This window comes from Cricetulus griseus, chromosome 2 (genome assembly GCF_003668045.3).
Source record: "Cricetulus griseus strain 17A/GY chromosome 2, alternate assembly CriGri-PICRH-1.0, whole genome shotgun sequence".
NCBI lineage: Eukaryota > Metazoa > Chordata > Mammalia > Rodentia > Cricetidae > Cricetulus > Cricetulus griseus.
This window is the reverse complement of record NC_048595.1, coordinates 337975866-337995944: the sequence shown is the minus strand read 5'-3', so window position 1 is coordinate 337995944 and position 20079 is coordinate 337975866. Positions and strand designations below refer to the sequence as shown.

Sequence of the window (20079 nt, the reverse complement as noted above, 5' to 3'; positions counted from 1 at the left end):
GGATCTTTGAAGTCATAATGAGATCACAGGGATAATTCATAGATGCCTGTGCTCAGTGAGGACCAGAAATATGACAAAGTCATTAAACTATACAATCTTCCATGAGATCCACCACTCAGATACTGCTTTTCTTATGTTATAATCTTCAAATGTGCTAGCTGATACAACTCAAGACCCCGTCAGCTGCAAAGAAGGCAGCAAAGTTAGCGGACATTGGAAAGATGCTTCTGTGGTATAAGGAGGTATTTTGTGCATTCTGAACACCAGGCTCATCATGTGTGACCTTTACATCTTATAAAAACTGGAGGTAAATATCACTCTGCCCATTTTAATTCTGTCAGCACTGGACTTAAACAGAGTGAGGGTGACTATTCATCATTATTGCATAACACAGTCAGTTTTTAAGTCTCTACAAGGCAGTATTTCCTTCCTTTCAAGTGTGCTCTTGGAAAAACAATACTTAGACATAAAAAATGGACTTATTGCCTTACTGGAAGCATTACAACAATATTTTCAATACTTAAATGTTGCAACTTCATAAATTCTATGACCAAAATAAAAGATACTACCGTGTTTTGTGCTTTCCCTCTGAGACTGTTTTTTGATGCATCTTTGCTCATAGATCCAGTTCAGAAAAGAATGTTTGTAAAGAGATGATTTTAATTACAGCATGTTTTAAAAGAAAGTTTTTATTTTAGCAAATTAAATCAATTTTAGGACTAGTTCAGAAGTAACTTTTCTCACCAAAGACTTATAACCCTAAATTTTTATAGTTTTATTACCATGAAGAGTAGAACCCTCTGATGAGATGATTCTGAGACTCAACAGATGAGTGGCTCAAGAGATGCAATTTAAGCTGCCCTGGAAAATATCTCAGTGGGTCCAGATGGGGACTCAGCAAGAGCAGAGAAGTTAGGGTGGGCTCTGTAACTTGTTTCTTTTTATAAGGAAAAAGAACTCACTTCAAGTGCTCTGATTATTTCTGGATTCCTTTATCTTCCCAGTTTCCTCCCCTTCTTTCTTAATCTTCCTCCATGCCGCTCCCTCTTCCTCTTCCTCTTCCTCTTCCTCTTCCTCTTCCCCTTCCCCTTCTTCTTCTTCTTCTTCTTCTTCTTCTTCTTCTTCTTCTTCTTCTTCTTCTTCTTCTTCTTCTTCTTCCACTTTTTCCTCCCCCCTTAAAGAATCTAAAGAAAGCCAAGAAAAAACAACCAAACAAGTGAAGGAAGCACTGGAAACAGAAAACTTACATACTCATGGAAATTGAATAACTCCCAATTGCACCATACCTGGGATGAAGAAGGAATAGAAAAAGAAATTAAAGACTTCCTAGAATTTAATGAGAATGTAGACACAACATACCCAAACTTATGGGACATTCTGAGACTAGTGCGAAGAGGAAAGTTCATAGCACTAAGTGCCCAAATGAAGAAACTGGAGAAAAGTCACACTAGAGAATTGACAGAACAACTGAAAGCTTTAAAGCAAAAAGAAGCAAACTCACCACAGAGGAGTAGATGCCAGGAAATAATCAAACTGAGGGCTGAAATCAATAAAGTAGAAACTAGGAAAACACTACAAAGAATCAATGAAACAAAGAGTTGGATCTTTGAGAAGATGAACAAGATAGACAAACCTCTATCCAAACTAACCAAAAGGCAGAGAGAGAGAGCATGCTAATTAACAAAATCAGAAAGGAAAAGGGGGATATAACAACGAACACTGAGGAAATTCAGAGAATCTTCAGGTCATACTTTGAAAATCCTGTACTCCACAAAATTTGAAAATCTAAAGGAAATGGACAGTTTTCTGGATCGATATTACTTACCAAAATTAAACTAAGAACAGATAAGCAGTTTAAACAACCACTAATGAAATAGAAGCAGTCATCAAAAGCCTCCCAACCAAAAAAGCCCAGGGCCAGATGGCTTCACTGCAGAATTCCACCAGAAATTTAAACAAAAGCTAACACCAGTACTCCTCAAACTGTTCCACACAATAGAAGCAGAAAGGACATTGCCAAACTCTTTTTATGAGGCTACAATCATTTTAATATCCAAGCCACACAAAGACACAACTAAAAAAGAGAACTACATATCCCTCATGAACATCAGTGCAAAAATACTCAACAAAATATTGGTGCATCAAATCCAAGAACACATCAGAAAAATCATCCACTATGATCAAGTAGGCTTCATACCAGGGATGCAAGGATGGTTCAACATACAAAAATCAATCAATGTAATCCACCATATAAACAAACTGAAAAAGAAAAACCACATGATGATCTCACTAGATGCTGAAAAAGCCTTTGACAAAATCCAACATCCCTTCATGATAAAGATCTTGGAGAGAACAGGAATAACAGGAACATATCTAAACATGATAAACACAATATACACCCAACCAATAGCCAACATCAAACTAAATGGAGAGAAACTAAAAGTGATTCCTCTAAAATCAGGAACAAGACAAGGTTGTCCATTCTCTATATCTCTTCAATATTGTACTTGAAGTTCTAGCTACAGCAAAAAGACAAGAAAAGGAGATCAAAGGGATACAAATTGGAAAGGAAGAAGTCAGACTTTCACTGTCTGCAGATGATACGATAGTTTACATAAGTGACCCAAAAAACTCTACCACAGAACACCTACAGCTGATAAACACCTTCAGCAAAGTAACAGGATACAAAATTAACTCAAAAGAATCAGTAGCCCTACTATATACAGATGATAAATCCAATGACAAAGAAATCAGAGAAACATCACCCTTCACAATATCTATAAGCCACATAAAATATCTTGGGGTAACACTAACCAAAAAAGTGAAAGACCTTAACAGTAAAAACTTTGAGTCTCTAAAGAAAGAAATTAAAGAAGATACCAGAAAATGGAAAGATCTCCCATGCTCTTGGATAGGTAGAATCAACATAGTAAAAATGACAATTTTACCAAAAGTAACTTACAGATTCAATGCAATCCCCATCAAGATCCCAACAGTTCTTCACAGAACTTGAACGAACAATTCTCAACTTTATATGGAAAAATTAAAAAACCCAGGATAGCCAAAACAACTCTGTACAATAAAGGATCTTCTGGAGGCATCACCATCCCTGATTTCAAGTTCTATTATAGAGCCATAGTCCAGAAAACAGCTTGGTATTGGCACAAAAAATAGACTGATAGACCAATGGAATCAAATTGAAAACCCTGATATTAACCCACACACCTAAGAACACCATATTTTTGACAAAGATGCTAAATCTATACAATGGAAAAAAGATAACATCTTCAACAAATGGTGCTGGCACAACTGGATTTGAACAGGCAGAAGATTGCAGATAGATCTATATCTGTCACCATGCACAAAACTTAAGTGCAAATGGATCAAAGATTTCAGCATATATCCAGCCACACTGAATCTTCTAGAAGAGAAAGTGGGAGACACCCTTGAATGAATTGCACAGGAGACTGCTTCCTGAACATTATGCCAGTAGAACAGACATTGAGGTCTGCAATTAATAAATGGGACTTCTTGAAACTGAGAAGTTTCTGCAAGGCAAAGGACACAGTCAGTAAGACAAAATGACAACCCACAGAATGGGAAAAGATCTCCACCAACCCCACATCTGACAGAGGGCTGATCTCCAAAATATACAATGAACTCAAGAAACTAGCCACCAAAACATCAAACAATGAAATTAAAAAGTGGGGTGCACAAAGAAACTAGGAAACATGAAGGACTCTAAGGGATAAATGGTCCCCATGAATGGGAAGTAGCATGAACTCCTGAGCTAATTGGGAACATGAGGCTAGGGGAGAGGGAGCTGCTACAATAAGAGCAAGAGAAGAGGAGTAGAGGAGAGGAAATGGAGGAGCAGAAATATTGTGTTGGGGGAAGAATAGAGGAGAGAGAGCAAGATGAGAGATACCATATCAGAGGGAGCCACTATAGGTCCGAGAAGAGATCTGGAACCAGAGAGATCTCCAGAGACCTACAAGGATGACACGATCTGACAATCCAGGCAATGGTGGAGAGGATAACCTAAAAGCCCTTCCCCTAAAATGAGATTGATGACTTCTCTTTATGCCATCCTAGAGCCCTCATCCAGTGGCTGATGGAAGCAGAGACAGACATCCACAGATATACACTGAGCTGAAATCGGGAATTTAGTTGAAGAGAGGGAGGAATGAAGAGCAAAGGGGTCTGTACCAGGTTGGAGAAACCCACAGGAACAGTTGGCCTGAACAAGGGAGAGCAAATAGACCCCAGATGCTGTCTGGGAGGCCAGTACAAGATTGATCTAGACCCCTGAACATGGATGTCAATAAGGAGGCCTCTGCTCACCAGGGAGCCTCTGGTGGTGGATTAGTATTTTCCCCTGGTGCAAGAAGGGGAACTTTGAGAGCCCATCCCACGTGAAGGGTTACACTCTGGCTCTGGACACATGGGGAAGGGCCCAGAACTAGCACAGGAAGATTTGGTGGACTTTGCAGAGCCCCCGTTGAGGGCCCTACCCTGCCTGGGGAGTGGTGGGTGGATGGGGTGGGGCTTAGGATAGGGGTGGGGGAGGAGGGATGAGGGTGAGGGGAGGGAGAGGGAGAAGGGACTTACATGTGAAACAAGCTTGTTCCCTACTAGAACTAATAAATAAATTTAAAAAAGTGGGGTGCAGAACTAAATAGAGAATTCCCAATAGAGGAATCTGAAATGGCTGAAAGACACTTAAGAAAGTGCTCAAAATCCTTGGCCATCAGAGAAAAGCAACTCAAAACAATTCTGAGATAGCATCTTACACTGGCCAAAATGGCTAAAATCAAAAAACACCAATGAAAATCTATGCTGGAGAGGATGTGGAGAAAAAGGAACACTCCTCCATTACTGGTGGGAGTGCAAACTTGTAAAGCCAATTTGGAAATCAGTATGGCCGTTTCTCAGAAAAATGGGAATCAGTCTACCTTAAGATCCAGCGATTCTTCTCTTGGGCATATACCCAAATAATGCACGTTCATACAACAGGGACATATGTTCAACAATGTTCATAGCAGCATTGTTTGTAATAGACAGAACCTGGAAGCAACCTAGGTGACCCTCAACTGAAGAATGGATAGAGAAAATGTAGTACATTTATACAATGGAGTACTACTCAGGAGAAAATAACAATGCAATCTTGAAATTCGCAGGCAAATGGATGGAGCTAGAAGAAACTATCCTGAGTGAGGTAACCCAGTCACAAAAAGACAAACATGGTATGTACTCACTCATATATGAATTTTAGACACAGAGCAAAGGATTACTAGCCTACAATCCTCTTCACCAAAGAAACTAGGAAACAAGAAAGACTCTAAGGGAAAAATGCATGGACCTCAGAAAATGGGAAGGGGCAGGAACTCCTGAGCTAATTAGGAGCATGAGGGTTAGGGGAGAGGGAGCTGACAGAATGAGAGGAGGAGAAAAGGAGGGGAGAGGAAGAAATGGAGGAGCAGAAAAGTTGAGTTGGGGGAAGAATAGAGGAGAGCAGGATGAGAGATACCATATCAAAGGGAGCCATTATAGGTCCGAGAAGAGATCTGGAACCAGGGAGATCTCCAGAGACCTACAAGGATGACACGATCTGACAATCCAGGCAATGGTGGAAAGGATAACCTAAAAGCCCTTCCCCTATAATGAGACTGATGACTACTTTTTTATGCCATCCAAGAGCCCTCATCCAGTGGCTGATGGAAGCAGAGGGAGACACCCACAGATATACACTGAACTGAACTCTGGAACCTAGTTGCAGAGAGGAAGTAATGAAGATCAAAAGGGTTGGTACCAGGCTGGTGAAACCCACAGAAACAGCTGGCCTGAATAAGGACATGGACCCCAGACTGCTGTCTGGGAGGCCAGCACAGGATTGATCCAGACCCCTGAACATGGATGTCAATTATGAGGCCTCCACACTCTAGGGGGCCCCTGGTAGTGGATTAGTATTTTTTCCTGGTATGAGAAAGGACTTTGAGAGCCCATCCCACATAAAGGGATGCATTCTTGGCCTGGACACATTGGGTAGGGCCTAGGCCTGGTGGACTTTGGGAAGCCACTGTCAAGGGCTCTACCCTGCCTGGGGAGTGGAGGTGGATGGGGTTGGGGAGAGGTGGGGAGCTCGGGGGGGGGGGAGGGTTGGCAGGAGGGGAGGGAGAACGGATTGACATGTGAAGCAAGCTTGTTACTAATTTGAACTAATAAAAAAAAGAAAAAAATCTGAAAATCAGCTATGATCACGGATTGTCAAACACTTAAAGCAACAGAAAGTTCAGTAGAGAAGTGATGGGCTGGAAACACTGGGAGAATACTGAATGGATGTTTAAAGTTTGCCCTGTTGCACAAGCAATCCCATACCTGTATCCATTGTCATAGTAGCAGAAGCACATGAGAACCAGGAGGCTGGTACAATATTTACATAACCTGTTTTATAATTGGATAAAGCTAAAAGACTGTAGATTGGACATAGTATGTTATAGTTGTGCAGGGGCACACTGTGCAACATTACAAATAGATGAACTACAGAGATTTACATGAAAACAAGTTTCTCAAATACATTCAAGGAACGTAAGAAGAAAATGTGTATAGCACAATTAAATTTTCATAGAATGCAGAAGCAGTCAAAACTTACTATTTAGAGATACCTTAAAACGTGAGGAAATTCTTGTAATAAAAGTAATGGCAACCGATACTCCCAAGGAAAAGCAAATTGTTAAAGCAAAAGGATATATTGTGGACTTACGGAACACCATAAAAGTTCTACTTTTTGGCATAAGAGTTGATTTCAGTAATATTTTTAATGTAGTACATATACAGGTCATACACTTACGTGTTTTATGTCATTCAAATAATAATTTTAAACATTCCAATTCTTTTCTATTAATTGTAGCTGTAAAGACTGTCTTAATTAGGGTTTCTATTGCTTTGAAGAGACACTATGACCATGGCAACTCTTATAAAGGAAAAACATTTAGTTGGGCTGGCTTACATTTTCAGAGGTTTAGTCTATTATCATCATGGTATGACACGGTGGCATGAAAACAGACATGGTGCTGGAGCAGAAGCTGAGAGTCCTACATCTTGACCTGCTGGTAACAGGAAGTAGTCTGGGACACTGGGCATGGCTTGAGTATATGAGACCTCAAAGCCCACTCCCACAGTGACACACCTCCTCCAACAAGGCCACATTTACTCCAACAAGAACACACCTCCTAATAATGCCGCTCCAAATGGATTTATGAGAGCCAATTACACTGACACTGCCACAAAGACAATGGCTAAAACTTTAGCTGCTGTTTGTACAATGAGAGTGAAGACTACAGAAGACAGTGTAACTACAAGCTAAACAGAATCCACACCCAACAACATTTCAAGAGGGTATACAGATCACTGGACTGGTGTTTACTGTCTTTCGGTTTGTTTTAAAGAAGCAAATAATTATCAAGATTATGAAGTTTTTGCTATCTGAAATTTTACCATGCACATGGACAGTCCTAATTCTCCATGAATCACAGATAAAGGTATAAAGTTGAATCATTCAGTTCACACTTTTCTTGATTTTTCTTACGTAGCACTCTTTACATGTTTTAGTGTAATTGCCCTTCCTCTTCAGGCATACATATGTACATCTATACACAGGAAAATGGAGCTTTATATATAAATCTATAGATCAGTTTCCTTTGGATGTTTAATAAATTCACAGATGAAAATATCCAGAAAGTCTGCCTTTCAAACTAAGTTACATATGAAAACCATCTGGAAAGTCTTAAAAAGTAGATTAAGGTCTGAGTCATATCTAAAGCAATTCTAACATGGGATAAAACTGAAACATCATGTTTTTATAGATTCTAGGAATATAAGAAAGTGGCCTGGAAATTATTGGATATATCAAATAAGCACAAGAGCCAAGATGAAGTAGCTTTCAGTGAGCAAGTCTGGGGTGATAGGACCAAGATATTAATGATGGTTTAGGGAACAAAATAAAATGTCATGTGTCCATATTAATATAAATAAATACTTTTTAAAAATTGAGGGCCAAAAATTTATTGAGGGCCTAGGGACAATTCTTTATAATAAAGTCCCAAATAGTAAATGTGTACACATAACAGAGAGGACGTCTATTATGTGGTAATAATGGTTGGCAGCAAGAATCACAAATGGATATAAAAGTAGCAGGGAAGTTTAATAAGAAGAGGTTTATCTATACATCTCTTTGAGTTTCTCTCCAATATAAAAGGGAAACGATATAATACTATCTTCTCGGGGAAGACATCAAGTGATCAAAGTTTGCTTTTCCACATAGTGTTAAATCAACATCATATACCTCTTGATATGATAACATTGGCCAGAACAAGCTATGCTTTCACGAAATCCATTTGAAAATGCACCCTTGCTTTGAACTGTAAAGAAACTACTAAAGAAAACCTAATTGAGGAACATTCTACAAAACAATTAGCCAATACTGTTCAAATGTGCCCAGGACCTGAAACATAAAGACAAAAGGACTGTTCTAGATGTCAAAAAGACTTTGGAAAAATAGAAATTAAATGAAATATTATGCCCTGAATTGAATACTGAATCATACAAATAACTGTAGTGCATCAGTGGACAAAGTATGAATAAGACCTGTTGATTAGTTTAAAATGCCCTATTGTCATAACCAGTGTTCTATTGCTAGGAAGAGACACCATGACCAAGGAAACTCTTAACAGAAAAAGGATTTAAATGGACCCTCCCAGAAACTCCTTTCAGATACCTTGCTCCTGCCCCAGTCATGGAGATCTTACTGCTATGGTTCCACAAAATTAGTCCTTTCACATGCTCCAGCACACCATATATTGGGTAGACATTGGGATGGGTCAAATCAAAGCACTGGATGTGGGCCTCGGTAGTATCTGAGTTGGTAGATCTTGGCCTCCATTGGGACTACCCTCCTCAGGATAGAGACAGACCAAAGATCTCCCATGTTCACACCATCTGGGTAAGCTCTCCCACCATGCTGAGAGGTGGGCCAGATCTCCTGTATGGAGTGGAACCAGCTCTCCCATGGCAGCAGCAGCTAGGGGCAGGGCCAGATCACTTAGGGCCAGGCAAGGGTGGCACTGACTCAGCATGGCCTTCAGATTTCAGCATGAATGGTTCACATGGAACCCCATGGTAACCAGACCATGGACATTAACACAGACCCCAGCTGCAGTAGGACCACGGACCCAGACATGGCCCTTGGTAGCAGCTTGGGTCCAGATGTCATTATGGTCCTCAGAGCAGGGCAGGTCACTCAGAACTGTATGGTCCTGGTGGTAGCATGGCTCTCAGACACCAACATGACATGAGGGCCATTCTTCTTCAAACCACTACACATCTCAATGTCAATTCATTGTTTGGTTACTTACAGTATTATTAGATAAGTATTTTTGACATTTTGAGGAAAACATTCAACTTTGAGGGCATGATCTAGGAAAGAGTGATAGATCAGCTACACTTTTTTATTTGAAAGTTATGAATGTGTGCTCCTTGTGATTCCACCAGGAGGGTGTTACTGATGCAGGTCTTTCATCCCAACGTATCAGCCACCCTTTCTTTTTACCAAGTGTGCCTTTTGCTGTGGAGAAATTCCTTTATTTGACTTAGTTGTTCTTGTTTAATTTTTGTTGTTTGTATACTTCAGGTGAGATTTTTGCCAATGCCAATATTAAGAAAACTTCCTTAATTTGTTTTTAAGGATCTAACAGTTTCCAGTCTTTCATTTAGGGCTACGATACTTTGAACTGACTTTTCTGTCTAGTAAAACTCTCAAGCTTCTTGATTTTGTGATGGATTCCAATTTTCTCAGCATCATCCATTGAGGAAATTATCATTTTCTCTTTCTATATTGTAGGAACTTAGGGGGAAAGTTGAAAATCAATTGACCATATTTATTGGTGGCATTTCTTGCTTCCCTGCTATGCTATGCTATGCTGTGCTGTGCTGTGCTGTGCTGTGCTGTGCTGTGCTATGCTATGCTATGCTATGTTATGCTTTGTGTCTCTTTGCTTTTATTTCTATGCTATAAAAATATAGTTTTCATTGTTATTGTTTCAAAACATAAATTGAAATGAAGAAGTGTAGGAAGAAATCCTGTTTAGAGGTACTGCTGACCATGACCACTTGGGCATATAACAAGGGTTTAAGTAGGAGGGAGGCATGCACGCAGGCCCTTTTCTCTCTTTCACCTGGCTGAGCTGACTAGGAAGCATCTTGTGGGTCCCTCCTATTCCGGTGCAAACCTGGTCACTGACTCCCTTGCTTGAGAACTATTCATTAATAAACTACCAGTTATCAATCTATCTTTGACTCCACTTTGCAATCCTCATTAATTGGTGTCAGAAAGAAGTGTGCTGTTTCAGGTTTCTACATCATCAGTCCTTTCTTATTCAGGATGATTTTGAAGTAAATCTGAGACATCAGGTCATGAAATCCTATCAACATATTAGTATGTGTCCAGAGAGTATGGGCCTCTGAAATTCATAGTAATTGAATCTGAAAAAAAAATAACAACAACAAGTAAAGTATTTATTGCTGAGCAGGAAAACTTTTGAAGACTAGACACATGCAGTGAGTTACAACACAGGAGTGATGTGGTAATGCTTTAAGCAGGGTACAAACCAGCCTTGGGAATTCTGGGAAAGCAAGAACATTTCCAGACATGAAGAGCAGCTCACCCGGGGGAGAGGATTAACATTGGGGAGATTTTTACAACTGTTTGGTTTTGGTTTTTCTCAGAAAAGTGACTCTGAGACAGTACATAGGAGGACATTCCCCTTGTACTCATGGCTTTTGCATTCTGTCCTTTGCCCTGGTAAGTTTGGAGTACATGAAAGGAAGATTTGACTTCAATAGAAGCAAAGGAGTTCTGCTTGCACATCTTAGGTCAACTCTAACCACTCATTGTCTCTTGGTTCTGTTTTGTTCCCAATATAAATGTATTCTGCTTTCCCAAAAATCTAGACTCACCTCCAGGAATACATAGATTACCTTTGAATTGCTTGTTTGGGATAAAAGATTCTAGAATTATGTAATGTCAAGATCTCCAATGTCTCCGTGCCTCTGTATCTCTGAATGGTTTATTTCAACACATGACTAAAAATTTATCATCTTGAAAAGATTCTTAAATAATTTTGCCCTTGAGTAGGTCAGAATGCATGAGGCAAACATAAATGACTAACCTATTCTTTCAGGTAATGATGATCATATAATCTGTAAAACAGGGAAATAAAAAACACAAGTTCATACTCAGATAAACAAATTAATAAGCATATTAACATAAAGCATCCTCAACATGATGCAACATGTCTGTGGTATTCCTGGCCAAAGGCATCAGCTTACAGAGAAGAGATTTACAACAGTACTTACCAATGTCAGGACACAGTCTAAGAATGGCATTGTGTGAGAATTCTGAATGCTTTTGACAAAACATGAGTCCTGTGACCTCAGTTTCTTCAAAACATAGAATTCTTGGAATGTGTTTTCATGTTCCATGCAGGCTCCCTAACTGTTGGTTCAGAGTCCATGTGCTCTCAGGAACTCAGGTCATCTGTCTCTGTGGGTTTCCTGTCCTACAGAGATGGAGGGAGAGAATGATGAAAGAGATGTCTTAGTGGGGGAGGATTTCGGGGTTAGAGAGAAAGCTGGTGCCAGGGAAACTATCAGGAATCCACAAGGATGACCCCAGATAAGACTCCTCACAATAGTGGAGAGGGTGTCTACACTTGGCAGCTACTGCAATCAGATTGGTAACTACCCTATTTGGCATCAGAGAGCCTTTATCTAGTAACTGATGGAAACTGATGCAAAGATTCACAGCAAAGCACTGGGCTGAGCTCTGGGAGTCCTCCTGGAGAAAGGGAGAAGGGATTGTATGAGCCAAGGAAGTCAAGGTCATGCTGAGGAAGAATTTTTGAAGAAATTGCAAAATTTCTCTTAAATGTTTCTCATCAATGTTATAGATTTCTTTGGACTAGCAATAGAATCATAAAGACTGGGAAATATTTCCTTTCTTCTTAGTACTTGACCTAGAACACCATAGATACTTCTGGAATGCTTTGATTTTCTCTCAAATAACAGGACACAACAGAAACTGTTTTCCTGCACAGCTGTGTACTGCAGGAAGCAGCAATGCCACATGCAGAGATCTTTCTGGTTCCTGGAGCCTCTGCCTCTCTTCAATCCCTTCATGTAGATCTAGCCCTCAATATTATTCCTTTGCCATTACTATCTGAAGTGAAAGTAAAGACATTAGTAGAAAAATCTCATTAAACATGTATGCATGTATGTGTACATATGTGTATAGATATGTATAGTTTAGTCAATTCACGTAGTATCCACAGGCAAGCACAGCCAGTCTTCATCAATAATACACTTAAGTAAGTTCACATTTGCTATTGGAATCCTCAGTCCTGTGATTTTCTCCTTAAATAGCGTTTTCCCCATCAATCATCCCTTTTTGCACAAGCAGCTTACCCCCACCAAAGCAGAAAGAAATCCAACATCATTAATTATATCATAAATATTATTAATACCTGTCACACTTAAATAGTCATCACTTTCTACTCATGAATGGCATAAAGAATTTCACATAGTGCTGTGTGTGCTCAACCCCACTGAGCAGGAAATGTTCTTGGCCAGTCAATGGCTTGAGTGGGAAGATGGGGATTTCAAATGTACTACCTCGGAACAAGACCCCAACTTAACAAGTTATTAAAAATGTCTATTTGCAGAGTCCAGTTCCCACTCCCCACACACCCCTGAGCCTCTCATGGACATAGTAGAGCTGGGAGACAATTGCCCTGCTTCTTTCATCTGTCAGACTCAGACATGGAAAAGTCCAAAGAAAGGCCTTTAGAAGATGTTGACCATCAACTGCTTCAACCTTTGTCAGCTGTCCTTATGGCAGCAATAAATGGTATTCAGAGATCCCTCATCTTATTAATTAATAGAAAAATATTTTAGGGCAACAACTGACATGTTGCGTACATACTGAGTTTTTCACAATTCATTTCTATCAACATCTTCTCGTGGATCTATTCCCCTCTCTCCACAGTTAAAATACTGTAACTGATCTACACTGCTTATTCAAATTTCACCTGTTTTACCATTAACATCCTGTTCTATTCACATGATAGCCCTTTACATATAGTTCCCATGAACCCCTGGGTTCTGTCTTTCTCTGAACCCTAACAAAATAGTGATTGAATAAGTATCTAGGACTAGTTGGGTCCAATGGGGTATCCTTGAAGAAAGTGATATACTACAGTTAAACAGGGACCTCTATTACTGTACAGTCCTGCTTTTCACCAACCTCCACCCAATTTCCTGGCAGGACACAGCAGAAATCAAGAGTGTCTAGAAACTTGGACCTCTATGAACAAGATACTTGTGTTGTTTTATACTTAGTCTTTAAAAGTTTTAGATGCCTAATATTCACTTCAAATTATGCATGATTATTCTAGTTCAGAAAGGATATTTCTCAAGATCTTGTACCCACACTAACATACCAGGAAGATTCATCATGTTTGTGCTGTGTGAAAAATGTTATTTACTACTGAGCTCCTGCTCCAACTGAGAGACCCCACCTTAAATGTATGACACTACATTACACAATCCATCATGACAGGCGCTGTCTCTAGCCACCACCTACAACTGTTCCACTAAATAAACATTTTCCAAATGACAAGCAACTGACTTAAAAAAAAAAGCTTGGCCCATAATCCATTTATAAATTGGGAACTGTTTGTACTAATACAAATGCTTTTAGTCCTTGCCATAGGATTTTTTTTAAAGAAAAAAAAATTCTTTCAATTTCTATTAAAAACAACCACGTCTTCAAGTTACATGGCTGCTTTTTCCTCTACATTGCAATCTGGTTTCCAGCAAACTTCCTAGTATGTATATGTAGCTGGAAACATAGCCTAACAACAACAAATAAGATAAATGAGAAGGCGAGATTGAACGGAACTCATTTTTACATAAGAGCCTTTGATTCTGGGCTTTGTTCCTTGGCTTTAGAACTCAATTTCCCTGCTCAATTTTCTGCTGTTCAAATGATGCCGTCATTTTAGTGCTTGTGTATGACTTGGTTGGCTCCTGTTCTGAGAGCGACAATGTTGGTGAAAAGCTCAGAGGGACCTGGCTCCTTCTTTTCATCCTTTGTCAAGGTCCTTTGTATCTTTGAAGCAACCAAAAGCACTTGCAGGTGAAAATCAAAATGTGGCCAGTGAACACTGCAGTGGGTCCACTCTGGATGCTTTGTTATTTGTGGGAGACAGTGTTGGCTGAAAGAAAGAAGATCAGTGGCATCGTATAGACGAACCCTACAGGTCTCTTAGGTCAAACTTTGAGCAGCCTAGCTTCATTTTAGACTGTGGCCTTTGGCTTCATTGGTTCTGTCTGTAGCCAGCCTCTCCCAGAAGCCAAAAGCCTTTTGTTCATCCCAGAAGATTATCTCTATTCCTGCTGCTGTCCTCTCATGCATAGCAGAGAAACATGATTCTAGTAACAAGCTGTGCATGCTCCTTCCCAGATGGAGACAATAGAGGATGGAAAGTAACACAGGAGGAAAAGAAAATCTGTGGTCAGCCCCTCAGAGAGAGGTTGTAGGGAGACATGAGGTCCTGCAAAGTTGGCTTTCTGAATATTTATGCCTTTTAAGGTGGGCTACCTCTTTCTTCTTACTTAGAGTTGGGACAGTTATATGCTTTATGAAGTCTGAAGACTAGTATGGAGAGATCACATAGTGGTTAAGAGCACCGACTACCCTTCCAGGGGTCCTGAGTTCAATTCCAGGAACCACATTGTGCTTCATATTTGTCTGTAATGGGAGCTAATTCACCTTTCTGATATTCATGAAGACAGAGGATGCATATATATAAAGAAGTTTTAAGGCCTCTTGTGTTTAAAGATACATACCCATTTGAAAGTGTGTTCAACTGTTGTCAAAATAAACTCCATGTCACCCATAGGAAGTCCCTAGTAGTGTGCTTTTCATCTACATTATCAGATCTACACACTTCAAGCCTCAAACTAAGTCTGCTTCACTGACTGCTGGTTTTTTTTGTCATTGTTGTTTGTTTATTTTGCTTTGTTTCTACCTACTAATTAATTTTCTTAAAGTTCAAATGCTGGGAAAATACCAAGTGAAGGGGATATATATATATATATAATATATATATATATATATATATATATATATATATCATTTAAAGTATTTAAACTTCAATTTTCATTGTATGCAAATGATGTGTTTACCTAACAATGAAGCTGACTATCTGCAAATAATGACTATAACCTTGGATACTTTAAATGCTATATGTCCTTTTATCATAAAGAATCTTCAACTCCTACCCCATGTATACTGAGAATTCATGCTGTTACAGTGATGTGCAATAATGCTGGGAGCCAGGGACCAGTGAAGCAGAGAGAGAATCCAGAAGAAGCAGAAGAAAAAAAAGGTGCTTCTGAAGACACCGTGATTTGTTGGAAGCTAGAGATGTTCTTGGTTTTGCTCTTAAGAATTTAAGCATGCATTATGTCTTTTTAATAAAAAGAGTCAGAAGTTTATTAAAAGTTGGACAAGAACCTGTAAGATGGCTCAATGTGCAAGGAAGTTTGTGATGCAAGACGAATGGCCTGAGGTCCATCCCTGGAGTTCACAGTAGAATGAGAGAACTAGCTGAAAGTTGTCCTCGTACTTCCACATGCATGTCATGGTGAATGTGTGCCTGCACCTCATACATGGATGATGATGATGATGATGATGATGATGATGATGATGATGATGATGATGATGGCAAAACAGAACATAGGAAACAAGTGTGGAAAAGCAGCATAACTATGGATCTATCAGAGACCTTCCTTTTCTCTACCTATGACTTTTGTTTCTCCTTCCACTATCTCCTGGGTATCACTTGAGCTGAGAAGAGGGAAGGAGAGGAAATTGTAGACAGGGTAGAGGAATGGGAGGGCAATTTCTCTAAAAGAGGAGGACAGAGAATTATTTTAGAACTAAATCAGCTCTGAGTAGTAAAGAAAAAAAGCAGAAACAGAAGTGGAAAGATAGAGAAATGGGTGGAGCTAGTGAGAGGGTCTTGGCAAAAAGCTCTGAGTTATACATGGACTTATTGTCTCCTCATTTCATAAATTAAGCTTTGTGAAAGTGCGGAACACAAACATCTGTTGATTGATAGGGAGAGAGGTAGAATGGCAAACTGATATATTGACAGATTAGAATGGAGAGCAGAATAATCAGAAGACTGGAGGGAAACAGGCATCAAATTAATTTTATGAACAGTGACATGTTAAAAAAAACAGTTTTTGCACTTCTACCATTAATCTTTTTTTATAAATACTGAAATTTATTCCTCAGACCTTTGGGAACCAGAGGTCTGAAATCAGAGTGCCAGAATAGATGGATTCTTATGATCCCTCATTTCTTGGTTCAAAGACAACTGATTTTTTGCCAGATTTTTCATTTCAATTAGAAACAATCTTATTTTACATAAAAATCCAAGTTCTCTCTCCCTCCTGTCTTCCCATGCCCCACACCAACCCCCCATCCCATCCCCCTTCTGTTCCCCATTGAGGATGAGGCCTTCCAAGGGGGAATCATCAAAGTCTGCCACATCATTTGGGACAGGGCCTAGGCCCTCTCCCATGTGTCTAGGCTGAGAGAGTATCCCACTTTGTGGAATGGGCTCCCAAAGTCCATTTGAACACTAGGGATAAATACTGTTCCACTACCAGAGGCCCCATAGACTGCCCAGGCCTCCTAACTGACACCCTGAACTGACATAGGGCCTGGTTGAGTCCTATGCATGCTTCCCAGTTGTCAGTTTGGGGACCATGAGCTCCCCCTTTTTCAGGTCAGGTGTTCCTGTGGGTTTCTCCAACCTGGTCTTGACCCCTTTGCTCATCATTCCTCCCTCTCTACAACTGGATTCTAGGAGTTTGGCTCAGAGCTTAGCTGTAGGTCTCTGCTTCTGCTTCCATCAGCTACTGGATAAAGGCTCTGGGATGGCATCAATCTTATTATAGGGGAAGGGCATTTAAGGTAGCATTTCTACTATTGCTTAGATTCTTACTTGGGGTCATCTTTGTAGATCTCTGGACATTTTTTGTAGTGCCAGATTTCTCTTTAAACCTATAACAGCTCCCTCTATTAAGGTATCTCTTTTCTTGCTCTCCTCTATTCTTCCCCCAACTTAATCTTCCTGCTCCCTTATGTCCTCCCCTCTTCTTCCCCTCTTCTCTATCTCCTAACTCCCTCTCCCCTCCCCCCATGGTCCCAATTTGCTCAGGAGATCTTTCCCTTAACTTAAATATAAGCTTACTATATAGAAGATATAAAGTAGGTGCAGTTATGATGTCCTTAAACCATGTACACATCTCCTCTTTCTCAAGATGTTTCCACAGAGTGTTTTCCCAGGCCCCTCTGTCACACTTTGAAAGATAATTGTTATACTCTCATCCAAGTAGAAAGACTAACTCTGGTTTTAGGGGAGTTAGTTTGAATCTAACTGCAAAGAAAGAGGAGGATATGAAAATGTGTCTACAGTCTCCATGTACTGTATAACTGCCTTGAGTTGCTTGAAGTGGTTGATACTGTTGCAAACAATAGAGCTGAGTTAACTACTCACATGTTTAAGCTATGTTGTAGTTCTTCTAAATGTTAGCTCACAATTCCTGTGCATAGGGTTCATCTGGTGTGGATTTGGACAATGGGTTAAGATGCCATTTCTTCACTTTAGAATACCAGCTCTACAAAGACTAGTTAATTAGAATTTCTATGAAATGCAAATGAATATGAACATTAAGGATCAATTTGCTGACAACCAAGAAAACACTAGGTTTTGTTTAAAGAGCTTTCCATCTTTTTTTTTACTCTTTACTTCACTTAACAAGTTTTTAGAAGATTAAAGTTTTCTACACCACCTTCATTGCATATTTGTTCAAATAACTGCAATCAATCACATTATGAAGTTTACACACAAAACGTGCCAAACATATCTTCCTCTCTGTCTATAACATTATCAGCCAACTGTTTCTAAGAGAACATAGACTGGCATAAGCTCATGGAATGCCAAAACTACTTCAATCTGCCCCTAAGTAACCCAATGAAGGAAAACTAAAGGCTGGAAAATTGGTTCAGTAGGTAAGAGCACTTTATGTGCAAGCAGGAGAACGAGAGTCCAGATGCCAGAATTTATGTCAAAAACTAGGCACAGCCATGTATGCCTGTAACTCCAGTGTTGGGGGCCTCGGTGGACCATAGACGGGGACAGGAATAACTGGAGCTTGCTGTCTACAAGCTTAGTTCCATGTTCAGTGAAAGACCCTAATTCAAAGGAATAAGGCCACAGCAATGGAGTGGGATATCCAAGGTCCTCCTCTGACTTCTATGCATACACCTACACACTCTTGGGATTTGGATGAGAAAATGTCCCCCATAGCATCATGGATTTGTGCACTTAGTCTCCTTTTGACAGTAGTGTTTGGGGAGCTCATGGAAGCTTTAGGACATTGAGCTAGGGAAGAAGCACTGTCACGGGGTGGGGGGTTAGAGGCTTGTCTCACATCCAGTTTGCTCTTTCTGTGACTAAAAAATGTGATCAGCTAGTTTCCTCCTCTTGGTGTCTGGTGCCTTACATCCCCTGCCATTAAGACCTCTCCCCCTGGAATGCCAAGCCAAAATAAACTGTCCACTCTATAAGCTGTACATGCACAGAAAGAAAGAAAATAAGAAAGAAAGGAAAGAAAGAGGGAGGGAAAGAAGGAAGGAAGAAAGAGAAAGGAAGGAAGGAAGGAAGGAAGGAAGGAAGAAAGGAAATGACCAATATACCATTCACTATTTAGAGCTGGAAAGCTGCATTAGCAGCATTTGTATTTTAAACAGAATGATGTACTATCTTGAAACATAGACTCAGATATGATCAGCAAGTAACAGGCAAATAAAATCATCTCTCTTCTGTTGATGAAAGATTCCACACCACCAGCCTCATACCACAACCACTCCATCCCCAATTAATCACACAGATGCTATATTAGTTATGAAACTGTTGGCCAATGGTGTGGGCTTCTTGTTGGCTAGCTCTGACTTAATTATTAACCCATTTCTTTTGACCTGCTCCGTTTCCGACCTGGTCCGGTTCCGGGGAGTTCACCATATTGATGCTGAACTTAGTGCGGATACCCAATCGGCATAGTGCACTACAGCCCAGAACTCCTGGACTCAAGCGATCCTCCTGTCTAGCCTCCCAAGTATCTGGGACTACAGGTGTGCGCCACCGCCCCCGGCAACCCATTTCTTTTAATCTAAGAATTTCCAGGTGGCCTTGGCTTACCAGAGAATGCCTTGTGCATGCTCTCTTCCAGAAATTTCCTCCTCTCCTAGCCCTGCCTATCTCCTGCCTGGCCAATCAGTGTTTTATTCATAAACCAATAAGAGAAACATATTTACAGAATACACCCCTATCACTCTATCACTCTGTCTATCTATCTATTTATCTATCTATCTATCTATCTATCTATCTATCTATCTATCTATGGGCTAAGGGAAGCCTTTTATTTTCCATCAGCTCTGCCCTAAGAACAATAACAAAAAAATATAACCCCAAGGTACCAATTAGTTGTATTCACATACAAAATTCCTTAAGGATTTTATGACAAGCAGTGTGGATTCTTCAAAAGCAGGCTATATTCTCTCTGATGCAGATTTTCTACCAGTGAAGATGTTCAGGTAGAAATAAACAATCATTACTTCACCCTGAATATAAGACCTACATAATTGCTTTGTAATTGTTTCCTCTGTGTTCTAAAATCATGGAGGTCACAGAAAATTCTGCTAAGTCAGTCAAGGCAGTGATCAAGCATTGTGAGGCTTATAGTTTCTGAATGGCTCTTCTGTATAAGGACAGAAATTAGGGAGGGAAATGATTTCTATTGTACAGGTTGTTAAAATTGGACAATAGTGTGGGAATAACATGAAATAACTGTTTTCTTTGTGAAGAAGCTTTATCCAAATCAAGT

At 39.9% G+C, this 20079-nt stretch overlaps 1 pseudogene; it reads right to left on the bottom strand.

The window, feature by feature from the left end:
• Positions 1 to 19355, bottom strand: part of LOC100768425 — a 33209-nt pseudogene extending 13854 nt beyond the window's left edge.
• Positions 19356 to 20079: the final 724 nt, after the last annotated feature.